We start from the raw sequence: 11,881 nt of genomic DNA on the forward strand, positions 1-11,881 counted from the left end.
TTCAGAATGGTACTAAGTTTGGGATCATTAGCATTAAGAATAATTGATAACAAAAATGTACTAATAAAATAACTCCAGGCCAGAAACAAAGAACCTGATAAAGCTGTTTGATATAAAAATAAGAACCTAATAAAGTTGCTTGATATCAATATATTCTTGATGGGGATACTTAAGGTGAACAGAGAACATGGATGAAAGCAACTATTAAGTAATTTAAATACAAGTGCACAAAGAAATTTTTTGAAATGCTTGACTAGCAAGCTAGTGACCAGCTCTTTGTGGATTATTCATTGGTCATATAAAACAAACCTAGCAATCATTCAGAATTTTAAATCACTCCATTGGCTCTTTCTGCTAGCATTTTAGACAAAACAACTGATCCCAATGTTCCTTTCTACACGTTAAATTTTTATTTTATGAATAAATACAGAATTTTCCACTTTTGCAGTATTTCTCAACTTAAATATATAAAAGAAATAATTTTTAGTAACGACGCATTTTGAAAGGGTGATTTTGGACACACCCATAAAACCACTCTCATACCCCATAACTAACTAAAGTTTTTGTCATACCCCAATAACCGCTTCAATCCAATAATATCTTCCAAATTCATTTGGGATATTTCCAATAGGGGCAAAAAAAAAGCAGCAGCAACACAACTTTGTAATCTTGCACTTCATAATTCAAAATAATTAGTTGTTGATTTGTAATCATGCTTATTGGTAAGAGAAATGTTACTAGAGAGCAAGGTAAATTATTGGAGAAAAATTCAAGAACATTTTTTATTTTATTTTTAAAGAAAGAAGAATAAGTAATTAAATGACTTGTTTTGTCTTGGTTATGCCTAAAAAAAAAAAAAAAAACCTAAATATGTCTTATATAATTTTATTTATTTATTTTAAAATTAGGGTGCGGGAGTGTTTTTATGGGTGTGTCTAAGATCACTTTTTGAAAATGTTTGGTAATTAATAATAAATTATGGGCATCAATCTCTTTCTTTCTCTCTCTGTGCTAAAAGCTCCTCATATGATGGCCATAGGTACGTGCATTTCACTTAAAATTGGTCACATGCATTTCACTTAAAATTGGTCACAGTAATGTAAGGGATCCTTAATTTCGCAAGAAAAATAATTTAGCAATTCTCATATCTCAATTAGTAGAGTATACTATAATTAACCTGTAACTTTAAATTGGACCAGCCTTTTTTCTACCACTAAATACCCTTGATTATATATAAAAATAAATTATTCAATACCTTTAAAAAGGACTACTCCGTCATTTTAGTTTTTATTTTCATTTATACCCTTAAGTTATAACACACTCACAAAGGAGTTTTGTGTAAATTCAGGTTGAAAACTAAATACACGCAATATATAAATTGTACGCCTATATTTATTAGTTATTTAATAGAGACTTTAATTACCATACCAATCCTTTCCCTTTCCCTTTCCCTTTCCTCTCAATCTCTACGTATCCCACATTCTTTTGCAAACAGTAAAAATGAACCCCCAAAAAAAACTTTCCCTCACTTCGTCTTCTCCTTCTCCACCTTTCTTATTTTCAGACTCTTAGATATAAGTTTTTGGGTTGTAAAAGATTGTTCCTCGAATTCCAATCCATCTCACTTCAATTTGATTCCATTTTGATATACAAGTAATAAGTACCTTTGCATTTTGTTTCTTTGTTACTATCAAACCCCAAAATGTTATTTTTATTAGAAATACAATTGATTTGTTTCAGGTTGGATAAAATCCATTCAAGGATGTGAAACTACTATTTTTTGTAATGGAGCGCTATTTTGTCATGGGGTTTTTGAATTTAAGTACGTAGTTCAACATGTGCAGTAACACCGATCACTTTCTTTCTTTTACAACTTGAAAAAAGATTATGTATAGTCTGGAACACTATTTCCATCACTAGAAGAACTACTTTTATGGTGTATTGAAATTATGTGTTATTGTGTCCAACTTTCATATTCGATTTCCAATTCTACCCTATGCAGCAGGGCAAGTTTGACTGTTCCAAAACCAGGAAGATGTAGCCAAGTTTCCATGTCCTCTTTCTCAACTCTCACATCCGAGAAGCTACTTCTTTCAAGAACCCAATGCCATGTTTTAGAAACTAAAAAGGTCTTAAATACTGATAAGGCATTTTCATTTTCGGCAGGAGACAAATTTCAGCTTCAAGATATCTTAGATGCTCAACAATTTGATAGGGATATACTAAATGCTATATTTAAAGCGGCGCGTCAGATGGAAGATATTGAGAAAAACTCACCAGGAAGCCAAATCTTGAAGGGATACCTCATGGCCACTCTATTCTATGAGCCCTCGACGAGGACTAGGCTTTCTTTTGAATCTGCTATGAAACACTTGGGTGGGGAAGTTTTGACCACAGAGAATGCACGCGAGTTTTCATCTGCAGCAAAGAAGAGACGCTTTAGGGTACTACTATTCGTTTCCCATTTTGTCGACAATGTTGTAGGTTGTATTGTGATTTATTCTTATTTGAGCACTTGACATGTAGATACTATAAGAACGGTGGAAGGATATTATGATATTATTGTGATAAGACACTTTGAAAGTGGTGCTGCCCGAAGAGCAGCGATAACGGATGGCATTCCTGTTATTAATGCTGGCGACGGTCCAGGACAACATCCTTCGCAAGTATGCATGTCATTTTTTATATCTTTAAAATAATCTAATGTATATGCTTTGTCTACTTTGTGAATTTTTTTACTTGGTTTTAGCTTCCATCTAACTGAACGCCTGAATGCTTAATTAGGTGTATTCTTCAGTAACTGGTCTATATATATATATATATATATATATATATATATATATATATATTAGAGTCTAGAGTCTATGATCAGAAAACATTAACCAAGGATGTACCACTGAAAAAGAGCCGTGAAACTACTATTTTTTGTAATGGAGCGCTATTTTGGCATGGGGTTTTTGAATTTAAGTACGTAGTTCAACATGTGCGGTAACACCGAGCACTTTCTTTCTTTTACAACTTGAAAAAAGCTTATGTATAGTCTAGAACACTATTTCCATCGCTAGAAGAACTACTTCTATGGTGTACTGAAATTATGTGTTATTGTGTCCAAAAACTAGATAGTGCCTTGATCGGGTCATTATCATGTTTTAAATTGGGGGCAGAAACAAGCTGCCTTGCAATCACTCCATGTTGTAATTACGTCAAGGAGAAATCGGCCGGGCATGGCACAAGTCGCTTGAACAGATAATGTTCAAGTATGTAGAGCTTTGTGTGGATATGCGTAAGGATAGATTTACAAAAGACAATTTGATTCAGTATTGTATCGTTTGACAGCAAGTCAACGTTAGTTCTTTAGAGGAAGTTATTAAGCAATTTTCTCACATTTCCATGGAGAAAATTGAAGTTAAAATTGGAATCCTACAGAACTGTTATCGATATTCTTCACAACAACTCTGAAGCATTATATGCAATAAGTCATCTTTCCTTCTTACCAGTTACTTGATTAGTTTTAATCTACGATAGAAGAGAGTATTAGTTGGTTTCTTTAATTTACAGCTGTCATATGATGTCTTGCATTTAAAATGACTATCTGTCAAGTGTGATTGTTTGCAATAGAGGTTACTTTGTTGTTGAAGAGTGCGTTGTGGATCCACTCCATAACTTACTATAAGAGAGTATGTCGATAACCCCAACACCTCCTGCTTCCCATGTTCAGCCACTGATCTCCTAATTTGGTGGTAGAGAGTATGGATGATGGGTTGAAGGGACATGTGACCATGTGAGAATATATGTGAATATGGGTTGTACTCCAAAGTCCAAACTTGACAGATTTTATACCATATTAAGTCGATTGGAATTTTAAGTTATAAAAGAGAAATATAAGGAAATGTTTAGGCAGATGAGTGGTGTGTGACGCGTTCTCTAAACTGTAATTTTCCCATTTTTTCAGTCAAGACAAAGTTAGTTCTCTTACTTGAATTTGACATTGAAACTCTTCTTCAGCCTTCTCAGCTCTCTCTATTTATTTCTTATTTTTGTTGTCTCTTTGTCCATCTAACAATTCACTCTGTATTATCATTCACTGAGACTTCTCATAAGATCGACTTCTCAAAATGGTAGGTCCTTAGCATAGGAGATAGCTCTGGTAAGATGTCAATCTAATAATTGTTACGTATGGTAACATATTTTCTGATTTGTATGAAACTGCTATTACTTATCAACTTTTGTGATAATTCTGGTTGAAGTTCCTAGGGAAGGGAATACCTCCACCTTTGTTGATAAGGGCGAAGGCCTAAGAAAGGTAAAAGGAAATGATTACTATCAAATACTTTTTCTATACATTAGTTTCTTCTTATATATGAGCTAGCTAGCTAGCTAGCTATGTGTTTCACCATTGATTCTTTTTGGCGCCTTACTTGAAGCAGGGAAGAGTAGAATATTATACATATTGTATACACTGTGTCTTTCATGTGTACTAAAGAATTTCTTGATCACCTTGACACTTTTATTTTTTATCTCATAACCGGCCAGCAATTCTCTCCATCGGAAAGTGCACATATTTTACCCTTACTTATACTTTATATCTTTTGTTTCAAAGAATGAATTCACTAATCTTTCCAAAGAAATTTTAACTAAATGCTAGCTTGATGACTCGATGATCAATGGGGTTTTATGCAGTATTCATTTGCTGGTGTGCTTAAAGGAGGTATGCGTTGAATCAGTGTATGCCATTGTGGTTTTTATAACTTCACTTACTACTTGACCTACTCAAGAGTTTTGTATTATTCTTATGTTGCATATGGTTGTTTTCATTTCAGCAGCTGTTTATTTTGTTCCATTGTCTTCCCGTTTAAAGTGAACCACAAACAAGTATATGACTATTATCTTCATCGATCGTTAAGAATTGATCCATTTCAATGTTTATTGTTGTATCCTTTTAATTCTAATTTTTGAGTAATTTCTCTGTTGGTTGTGATGGGATTGTGTCAACTTATGGTGCGTAAAGTAACCATGTCGGTCATGGTTAAAATAATTATCGTTGTGCATGTGATAGTGTATGATCTGTAGGAGTATCCATTTGTATATTAGTAAGTGTTTATAGTGCATTGTTTTTTGGCATCCATTAATATTAGCTCCATCTCTAGAAACATTTAAGAAAATATTTATGTAAATTTTAATCTTAAATTGCATTCATTATATTTATTCATATTTTTTTACCAATTTCTCCAAAATCATGGAGATATGAGTCTTAAATTCATGATACCATAAGCTAAAAAAATTGTATGGTGGTGGGGTTTAATTTTATGGCTGTGACAAGCATTCAAGTCGGTTTGTGGTTGGCAAAATTTCTTTGTCAATGTAGTGTAAACATGGTATAGTGGTGGTGAACCATTCGTTAGGATATCAAGATTCAAGACCAATGAGTCTGCATTTTAGCCTCAAAAAAGAACAACTTCAGGGAGTTTTCTGAAGCTTCTTCATGGTACTACAAAAAAGTGTATAGGCCGCCGTTTGATAACCTCAAAAGAGAATCAGGTCATCTGTTTTGCATCTATAGCTCCTTCGACTATGGCCAAGTTTAAAGCAATGCTCTTAACTTGGACATATCTCTAAACTTGGAAACAACAAATATCTTTTAGAAGGGAGTATCTGAAAAATCAGGCAAGACAAGCCAAGACACAAGCATATCTTATTCCAAATGCCCATTGCTAGAGTTCAGAGAAACAGAGGTAAAATGAATGAACTTCATATTTCTTACTAAATTAAAGTATCCCTGAAGGTTCAGTATGTGTTCACCCTACTTTGAGTGAGGTAGAGCGCCATATATCTTGGCATCTTGCCGGAAACCATTAATAGCTAGAGCTATATAGAACACTTTTACTCTGCTCAAACTTAATTTTATTCTCTTCAATTTTTTTTTTCTGTTGAACTGATAGAATTTTACTTTTCCATTTGGATGCAGATGGATGACTAGCTAGGTGTGCTATGACAGTTTGTTCAGCAGTTTCACATGGTATATAGCAAGAATCGTTGAATGAATAGTGGTTGTCTTCAATTTTATGACCGGGTAAGTAGTTTGATCTTTTTATTATAGGCAATGTTTATGTGCAATTTGATTGGAAATATTTGGAAATAATGGTTTACCAATAAAAATACTTTCTATTTCATTTTAATAATTTGTTTGTTAATGTGGCTGAACGTATGTTTTGTTTATTTAATTTGTCTTAATCCATTTGATACGTTCTTTCGTGCGCAACCTACTTGAGCGTAACAAACAATGTGGTTATAATTTTTGGCGTATGCTAAATTGGTAAATGACCTTAGTGGCTTAGTGCCTTATTTATTCTATTTGCAAAACATGATCTTCAATGCACACTGCACCTTCCACACATACATGGTCATACCTTTCTGGCAAGTAAAGACATCTAATGAAGTACAATCTCTCTGCTCAAGCTATGATCTCTCCGCCCTATCTCTCTATGTTTCTATAAATTTGGTTTTCTTTGTGTATAACTTCAATCTAGAGAAAGCATGTAGAACCTGATATAGTTCGTGTTATTGTGTTGAATGAATCTGACATGTCATTGGCACAGACATTCGCCTAAGTACATCAAACAAAAAACTGATGACGGTTTCATACGGGGTTGTGTAGTAGGAATATGTAGTTGCAAGCCAAGCAAGTCTGTTGTAAGAGTAAGACCACCCCCCCTAACCATAGCATGCAGAAAGTGGGAAAACAAATGAATTAAGGTGATTTGTTTGTTTTCAAACCCTTTGTGTTGCCTTTTACATTAGAATCTCATATGTGAACTTTATCTCTTAAAGACTGAAGGCCATCAATGGGAATCTTATAAGGAGCTTGCTAACAATTATTAAAAGACATGGTGATACTTATGAGCAGATCTTGGTCTGGGAAGAATATGATTCCTTTGTAAGGGTTCTTATCAATCATAGTCACCTTATGTAAAACAAATATATTATATGAGAGAAATAAGTATTAATGTCCATCCCCTTACTTAAATCCTTCAATGGGTAGTCTTTGTTTCATCTGTTTTGGTGGTGGTTTAGGAAAACTTAGTTCAAGAAATCTATATCTTTGGAGACTTGACTGATTCAAGATACCAGCCATGTAGTCAACTTGACACCCTACTTAAGAGTTTCGTCAAAACGTTATGGACATGGTCTCATTGGTGGTAAGCCAACGGGTTTATTTACGGCGAGGTCTATGGAGCTTTTGTCTTTGAGGCATTTATGCGCACGACGACTTTACCTTTATACTTGGAACAATATTTTCTTTGTGCTTGGTTATTTCACCTTTATTGGAAATTTGGAAGTAAGTTAAATGAGTACCATTTTGTTGGCTCATCAGATTCAGCACCTTCTTTAAACTGGCATGAGTTGTTGTTTTAGTAGGTTGTTTTGTTTTGCTCATGGTTTACTTCTCGCTGCCATTATAAAAGCATTGATGATTATAAAATTCTATTAGTATCTGAATCCTAGCTAAAGGTTGCATTCACACGTTATATGCTGAGATACTCACATTGTTTGATAAAAATGCCTCACTTTGTAAGTTAGTTTCCATCGTTTTTAGGTTAATGTAGAATCCATATTTTGTTTCTTCCCTTGCATATGTGTTTGTTTGTCATACCATACATTCATTCTTGGTGTTCAACTTATGATAGCAATTGTTTGAGAAAAATGAGTACCTTATATTTTGGAAACTTTCTCCTTCAAAATATTATGTTATTATTATGTGTTTAATTAGGAGCATTAGTTGGACTGAGGCATGGGAACATGTATAAGGAATGGTGATTACCTTACTACAAGTAGTCTAGGCATCTCAAGGTTATCCTCATCAAATGCAAGGTTCGAGGTTACTACACCGTACACTAACATGATATCGCCATAACCTTTTCCATTGTTGTTACCTATTTTGCTTGAGCCCCACAAACATTGCTTCTTATTAGTTTGATTAGAAGTCTTTTCATTCGTGGTTGTTAGTCTTTTCCCATTCTAATATACCACCTTCTCCTGTAGGTCAACCAATTTGGGTCTTTTTTTCTTCAATTTCATGCTCTCCATATTTACTTCAACAACATCCTTCCTTACTACTTGACTCCACAAACTGTAGGTTGAGAGCAAGATTTGATTGTGCAGAATCAAGCTCCTAAGTTAACCAATTCAGGTAAAAAAAAATTTCATTATAACTATACATTATGTTTCTTGCAATTATTATTTTTAGGTGAGATTTGGATTTCAATTCCTTTGCAAATAGTATGTGATAGATTCTTTCACATGTGAATGTAACAAATTTCAAATTGGTCTTAGTAACTGTGTATAAGCAAATGGATATATCGGTTGCCAAGAATATGTTTAGTAGTGGACTTGGTCGATTGAAATTGATATGTCGTGCACTGTATGCTAAATTGATGATTTTAGTGTCAATAAATCAGTAGGATCAGTAGGATCAATTTTGATTTTCCTGTTTTTATATATTCTATTTATCACTCCCATATTCTTCCATACCTTTTTGTTTTAGATGGAATAAAAAGGGTCGAAATGTGTAAATCTTAATTTTCATAGTGCATGTGTAGTTTTTGTTCTCTAGATAATGTTGCAACTAAGAAACTATCATTATTCAGTTTGTTGGTATCCATCCCGAACGTCGGAAGCTTGAGTTATCGAAGCAAACTTGGTCATATTTCTTGGTGATCTCGTTATCAATTTACGGTATTTCCTACAAGGAAGCAAAGGACTTGGTTTCTGAAAAATGCTTTGATTGGTTAAGAGAAAGAAATTGGCTTACAGCTTTATTCTTCCTTCTTGATGTAAGTTTTAGGGTTTCTTTGCATATATTTGATGAGGTTGTTCATATTATTTGTTTGGATAAGATACTTATCCGGTTAATATTCTCTCACTACACTATATACATGTGTGGTTGAATTAAAGTTTTAATAAATAAGATCTTACTATTATGAGCTTATTCAAGTTGGTTGCAATGGTATGAGTCGCGGGGAGCCTACTTCCCTTATTGCTCGCCAAGATCCAACATCTGTATTGTTTTACATTTGAAGCCTTTGCAAGCAACCAAGTCCTAATTTTGAGCTTAAGTGCGAGAATCATTTATTGCTCCCTTCTTTATCTTTATTTATTTATTTTTTTTTTTTATAGCCATTTTTCCCTGTCAACTACTTCTACATTGAGTTGTTCTTCTCTTACATCTTCCAACTTCGGCAATAATTTCCACCAAGTTCCTTAGACTACATACTCTAATATTTCGGTTATGTTCGGTATTGGTGCTATGTGATGTTTTGGCGGTGTGATAGAAAATGTAGTAATTGGCATGATATCTAAATTATAAGATTTCCAATTCATTTTTTCCTTGCGAGAAAGTGGTGAAGTGTTGCAATAGTCCGGTCAGGGAGCTTCTTGGTTGGTTCGACAGTTTCGAGTGCACCTAGAAGGCTAGACATAAGTGTTTGCTAAGAGTCCATAATCCCCACTTTGAGATGATCATTTGCATACTCCCGCTTCATCAAATAACAACTTCTTATACAATACGACATAGCATTCCCTTGCCGATGTTTGTTGGTAGAGCTCTACACAAAGTAGACAAGATTTTAGTTGGATACCAAGTATCGGATCCATTTTGGATCAAGTTGAAGTTCTATCTTTTCATGACGCTTTGCTTTGATAAATTGTTGTGTAATCACTACAAAGCCGCTTATAGTTCACTGCAAGCCAAAATATTGTATATCTGTCTTATTGGTTTTCTTCACTTAAATATCGGATGATGCCATGACTAGCGTCGACTGCATTACTGTTGTTCCTTTTTGAATATGTAATCCTCAACTTATAATTCACGGGGAGGTTTCAAGATGAATTATATGTACAGTTGTAGACCCATGTTGTTAAACTTGAGTGGAACCGTTAGAACGCATGTGTTTCAATCAAGACTAATTCATTATACAAAGGTCGCAATTATTTTTAACTTTGCATATCATCACAGCCTCACAAGGTATCATCGGCTTCATCACCATTAAAAACTTAACTATGTGTCTATGTTCACATACTCTTGAATGAGTTTTATATTTCATTCATGTGCAGAGCACGTGTTTTTTAGCTAGTGTACATAAAGATCATACTCAAGAAATGCAGCGCAGTTGACTAAATTAAACCATTTTGCATGCAGGCCGGAAGACATTGAACAAGATTACCTCCATTTGAAAATTATCTGATGACTGTACCCGAAAGACAATTCAAAATTCCTCGAGAACAAACAGTTCAAAAAAAATAAAATGACCATGTTTAAGTACAAAAAAATTACGATTATTTAGGTTTTAGTCTTACTTTTTATAGGGTATTTAAACTTTTGTCCTAAAATTATTGATTATTAGGTTTATATCATACTTGTATCTGTTGACTGTGAGTCATCTCAATTGACCGTAGTCAAAATGTTTAATCTTTTTATTTTCTTAAATGGCCAAAATACCCTTGGAGCGTGCATGTCACACGACTTGAAATTGGGTAAAAGTAGGACCGGATAAATCTTAAAAATGAGATTTTGGCATGCATTAAATTCTAACATTTATTTTCTTAACTTTCTTTTTCCATAGATTTATCAATTTTAACTCCACGACTTGAAATTGGATCGATGAAATCACCACGTGTCGAGTTGTTAGTGATGAAATTACATCTGCCATTCAATCATGCATTGATAGTTTTGATCTCAATCAAGAAATTAGGTGAGATAATAAGAAGGGAAAATTCTTCACACTCCCCCCCATTTCAATTCGTTCAGACACACTCAACACTTCATCTTCTTTTCGATCTAACCGAACTTCATCACTAAAACCATAACAAAACTTCATCTTCTCCATTAAATACCATAATTTTAAGAATAAAATCCCATTTGCTTCAATTGTGGGGTTAAAGTTGACAAATTTGTGAAAAAAACAAGTTGAGAAAATATTAGATAGAATTTAGTGCATGTTAGAATCTCATTTTTAGGATTTACATACCCCCCTCCTGTAATTTGGTAAATTAAGGTTTGGTCCTACTTTTATCCAATTTCAAGTCACGTGACAAGCACGCTCCAAGAGTATTTTGGCCATTTGAGAAAATCGAAGAAGATTAAACAGTTTGACCACGGGTCAACTGAGACGACTCACAGTTAACAACACATGGAGGTAGGATATAAACCCAATAATCGATCATTTGAGGACAAAAGCCTAAATACCCCAAAGTAAGACTAAAACCTAAATAACCCTAAAAATTAATATATGATAAAAGTTCGAAACAGTGAAAATTAAAAGCATAACAACTATATTTGACGGTAACTACAATTTGATACATGTCTTTACTACAAAATACACAGACGAAAACAGAAGTTGGATATAAAAGAAAATTATAATTGTAGATCATAACATTAGTAGAACCTGACCAAATATTTCAGGTACACATGCATACAGAATTACAGACTACATAGAGTGATCTAGCTAGTGGAGTGTTAACAGTTAACACTTAATAGTACTACTATAACGACTAGAAACTGTCTCACGTGCAAATGCACGTTTCAGACAGCAAAGTAAACGACTTTATGCTTATGGTCTGAATCCAAATCGCTACAAGCCAAAGCCCAAATGAAAAGTGGAGTCAGCGACCCACATGTTTCCTTCCATCCTCTACACGTGTTAAAGCCTCTAAAAAGCCCAAATGTGTTAAAATTGATCATTGCTTAACTGTTTCTAACTGGCATAATGGCATGGGTCGGTTGTGGGCCCACCCGTCCGCTGAAGAGTAATCCAAATAGATCTCTCACTCATTTTGAAAGAGACATTTCGATTGGTTTCGGACTGTGCCCACGACCCGGTTCGTT

This window comes from Coptis chinensis, chromosome 3 (genome assembly GCF_015680905.1).
Source record: "Coptis chinensis isolate HL-2020 chromosome 3, ASM1568090v1, whole genome shotgun sequence".
NCBI lineage: Eukaryota > Viridiplantae > Streptophyta > Magnoliopsida > Ranunculales > Ranunculaceae > Coptis > Coptis chinensis.